The sequence below is a fragment of the Triturus cristatus genome, chromosome 1_1 (genome assembly GCF_964204655.1).
Source record: "Triturus cristatus chromosome 1_1, aTriCri1.1, whole genome shotgun sequence".
NCBI classification, from domain to species: Eukaryota; Metazoa; Chordata; class Amphibia; order Caudata; family Salamandridae; genus Triturus; species Triturus cristatus.
Window position 1 is genome coordinate 1,109,258,015 of NC_140579.1, and position 4,453 is coordinate 1,109,262,467.

The window sequence follows — 4,453 nt, forward strand, 5'->3', positions numbered from 1 at the left end:
GGGCTAGTTCTCCCTTCATCCTCACTACTGTCAGTATCCTTTTCACTCTCATCCTCTGTGGTAGGCATCCCATCTAAGGGGTGACTATTGGAACTGGGTACCTCTGTAGTATCTTCAGAAGGGGGGCCTCCTGTTCCTGACCCTAAGGGGGCTAACTGGGAAGCTTTCTTGAGTGCTCTCTGATTCTCATCATTCTGTAAGAGCTCTCTGAGCTCAGCAGAGTTTGGGTTCTTGGGCTGTTTAAGGCCTCTAAGAGTTGCCAAATGCCTGAGCTCATTCTGATTAAGGGTAGCAAAGCTGGATGGTGCCCTCTGGGGGTCACTCTCAACAGAGATGGGTACAGTGGACCCCTCTGCCCCGGCCATTGCTCTTAAGTGTGGGTGGATATGTTGCAATCTACCTACACTTGTGTTTACCTACTAAACCTATCTAGTAGTTGTAGTCAGGGTGTGCTACTCCCTTTGCTCTACAACAACTAAGTTCAGTAGAACTTATGTATATCTAATCTTGTTTTATATGTACCTACAGGTACCTATGTGATCTTTCAATTGGTAACCAAGAGATTACAATGGTAAAACACAGCAAGCTCAAATCCAACCGCTGCTCACCAATGTGAGAAGTTGGCCTGGTATATGCTGTTCACTAGTTCTAGTGACCACCTTGTACCATGCCAAGCAACCCTTATGGTGTGGTTGTAAGTCAACCTTTTTGGACTAGCTGCCCTAGTGGTAGCGTAGGCTAAGCAGTCTTTGAGGCTAAACTCGTGATGCGTGTTAAGCAAGCTGTTTTACCAATAGTAACCCCCTTTTATACCAATGAAAGGACACCACACAGATATATATTCAAAATATATATGTATTTATTTCTCAAAGTAACCCCTAGTCTCTTTATGAGCACAGGAGCACAAATCGTCAAACAAGATTATCACAGAATACACAGAAGTTGCACTTTATATGGATAGGCCCTGGTGGCCACTAGAACCATATACTAAAATAGTGGTATAAGTACCACGAACAGGAAAGGGAAAAGGCCTAGGGCCTCTAGAATCGCTGGGCCTACAAGGAGCTAACGTCAGTTAGTGACCAGGAGGTCCACGGGTGGCGTGTGCAGAGCAAATAGTCACACGCGGGCTCCCATAGGTTTCAATGGGTGCGTAAAAAGTACAAAGTTACTGCAAAAGGAATCTTCCGGATGACCTAGGAACTTAAGATTTGGAACACAGGCACTAGAGATGTATTACTACACATGGGCACCGGAGTACCAGCTTTACCTCACCCACAGGAAGCGGGTGCATAGGCCTCAAAGTGCGTCGGGTTTCTTCTATCTGTTCCGTTGAGCCTGGGACAAAGATGCTGCAGGCGGTCGGTCGGGAAGAGATGCAGTGGATCCAAGAGTGGATCGGAGATGTTGAAGACCTGTAAGCAGAGGGGACAGTGTTCACAGTCACTAGCCAGTGACCAGCGTGGCACCAGGTGGGTACCAGGCGATGTCGGGTGCAAACAGGTGATGAGGGGTAGCTTGTCTCCGCAGCCACGTGGTCCCTGAAGGTCGACGACGTCCAGGAGTCGGCTCACGAGCTGTCCCACGCAGGCTCTCGCTGTCGGCGGTGTCGGCGACTTGATCGAAGCAAACAAGCCTTGGCAAAAGCAATTGCAGGAGGATTCGGAAATCAGCTGTTGGTTCTGACCAGCAAGGTCAGAGGGATTGCTCCTTTGGAGGGGAGCAAGGGCCAGTCTGGAGCAACCAGACCAGCGGTGTTTGTCGTAGATTTCGTCGCCAAGATGGCCACTAGCCAGCGGGCCAGCAACCGGTTAGGCGCGTCGAGTGGCAAAATGCAGAAGGGCCCCACGCAGATCGTGGAGATGCTGGAGGGCTCACCTTTGGTGCAGATGCTGCTCGAGGGTTGGGCTTCTCAGGACCCAAAGCACAACTTGGAGGGAGCCTCGGTTGTTGCACTTGTCAGCTTGTCGTGGTCGTTCCAAGATGGCTGGCTCCACGTGTCTCGGTGCCTCCACGGGTCTCCTCTTTGCAGGGACTGTGGATCGGGCGGTGAGAGGTCTGGAGGTCCAGGTCTTGTCAGTCTCTGGGCTCGGGCTCCGGCGGGAGGCGGCGGCAAAGCAGACGGTGATTCGCTGGATGGTGCTTGCGTTAGCAAGGTGGTCACTCCCTGACCACAGGGGAGATTTTCTTCAGTCTTCTGTGCAGCAGAATGTCGAAGTTCCCGTCTTCTTCTTAGTTTCAAGTTGATTCCAGGATGTCTGAAGTCTTAGGACACAGCTCCTACCTTTATTCGGATTCTAGGGGCCGGACTACCTGCTAGGTCCCTCCCTATGGGTGGGACCAGGAAGGGGGGTGGTTACACCCCCAATCCTTTGTCCAGCTCGCCCCAGGCCCGGGACTGGTGTGCCCCAGGACCGGTTTGAACTGGCATATGCACCGAGGCTCCTTGTGAGCCACAGGCATGTCTGGTTTCTTTCAAGCCCTACCTGACCAATACACAAAATCCTGTCTGGGGTGGTGCACGCACCTCCCCTGGCAGGAAACCCTTTGTCCACACCTCCCAAGCTGGAAGGACTCCCAGCAGCAGGAGGGCAGACTTGTGTCTGTGGTGGCAGCATCCATTTTGTGGAGCTGAGGCTATGTCTGATTTTACCCGGGTTTCAGGCACTGTACATGTCGTGTCCCTCTAGAAGGGTGGAATGCTAACCCCGTCGCCAGAATTGGCGAGGGGTTAGTATTCCAATTCGTATGACACCTTACTCGACATGTTTTGATAAAGCCAAACCAAAGATAGCATTTAACCGCGAGGTTCATAATGCACTTAAGAGTATATGGTATGACGATATCTGGAAACAGGAGAAGGAAGTTGTTCCGACCACTGCAGACAGGCTCAGCTCATGCCAGAGCACCATCTCACATGGAACCAAGCACTCTGCCTTCAGGATTGTTAAGGCCTGCCATAGGAGTGACTTATAGGTTACCAGGTGTCCCATTTAAGGTTAGGTATAGGTATACTACACCTAAGTAAGAGGTGATTACACCAACTTACCCCAGCTGAGTGATCAGCCAGTTGTGTCAAATTGTTAGGCCAAGCCTGGGGTGGCATAATACATGCTGCAGCCCCTGGCAGGCCTTGGGTACACCAATGCCCTGGGTACCTAGTGTACACTGGTACAGGGGCTGACAGGGTGATCCACTTCCAATTGGTTATGCACCTAGGGTGCATAGTTTTAATTTAGTAGAGAGAACAGCAGGCTGGGGGTCTGATTGGCAGGCCCACAGCCTCAATATGTCAAAAACCAGTGAAGCAAAAAGCAAAAATTTGGGGTGACCATAGGATAGCAGACCCTACTCTCCTACACCTAATAACTGGAGTAATTTCAGTGCTGCAAAGAGAGTGCATGCTAAATTTATTAGTGCTTAGGTATTGGCAGAGTGATAGGATACATAGATAGTGCTGGATGGTTGAATGGAGAAGTGCATGGGACAGACAGAAGGATTCCTAGACTGCATAGGTACTAACTGAGTATTCAAAAGACTGTATCAAAGCTCTGTAGATGATTAGAGTTCTGCATGCATAGTGCACAGAATATTGGTGTGTCTATGGTTTCGAGAATGGTAGTCTGTATTTTAGGGTGTGAGGAGGTGCATCAGATGATCACGTAGATGATGTCATCAGTGATGTCATTTGCGATGTCATCAGTGATGTCACTGACCATGTCATGAGTGATGTAATATGTGACGTCATCAGCAGTGCATTACTTTAATCCAAAAAGCTGGCGGCCATATTGGCCTGTCACAATGTCAAAATTCAGGAATTGATACAATAAAGAAAAGAAAACAAGTGTTAATATGCACACAGTGTAATTTCAGCATATCTTGCCCCGTGACAGCCATACCTGTATGTTCGTCAACGTGACTTATTCATAATAAACATACTTAGAATTGCAAACATCAACATAAACAATGGACTACACATTACTTTAAAGTGAATGGCTATCGGCCATATTAATCTGGGCACGTTGCATATTATAATGGTTCTTACACGAAAGAAAAGGTAAAAAAGGGGTGTTAATATACACAATCTATCCCTAAATAAAGTTCTAGCGATTATAGTTACATTCCATTCACAGCTCATTTGAGATGTCATGAGTGATGTAACTGACTATGTCATGAATGATGTAATGTCTGAGGTCATTAGCAGTACATTGCGGGGACGTAAGTTATAGTTAGCTCAGGTAACTATGACTGCTGAATTTCACTGGTTGTGTATGAGTGAAATCTGAGTCTAACTATACCGTCCCTGTAATCTTTGTGTTTTTTTAGCAAATTTCTAGTTTTTTTTAAACGTTAAGTAAGATGCATATCACAATGGATGGTGGGGGTTGGAAGCAGGGCCTGGCATTGTGCTGCCCCCACCCAAGCTTGCTGCTCCTGCCTTCCCTCCTCCTAG